Genomic DNA, 312 nt, shown 5'->3' with positions numbered 1-312 from the left:
CGTCCATCCGTCCTTCCGAGTGTGCACTTTAATAAAAACGCTAACACCATAACTTCTCCATCTAAAGTCGAGAAAGTGACTATTGTAGCGAACATACGGCAGCAAACTCAAATACCTTGTTTGTGGAGTTCCCGTCCACCAAACTAGAGAGTAAACTTGGTAAACAGATTAACAATGTTTAACTCACCGTTTGACAAATTCTGATTGCATTGCGTTGCTCTTGTCATTGGTCGACAGAATTGTGCTTATGCCTGTTCACGGACGGAAATGCATTTTAGTACAAGAATTTATTTATATGAGTGAGTCTGTGAC

This window comes from Penaeus monodon, chromosome 15 (genome assembly GCF_015228065.2).
Source record: "Penaeus monodon isolate SGIC_2016 chromosome 15, NSTDA_Pmon_1, whole genome shotgun sequence".
NCBI classification, from domain to species: domain Eukaryota; kingdom Metazoa; phylum Arthropoda; class Malacostraca; order Decapoda; family Penaeidae; genus Penaeus; species Penaeus monodon.
The sequence above is the reverse complement of the archived record's forward strand: the minus strand, read 5'-3'. Positions refer to the sequence as shown.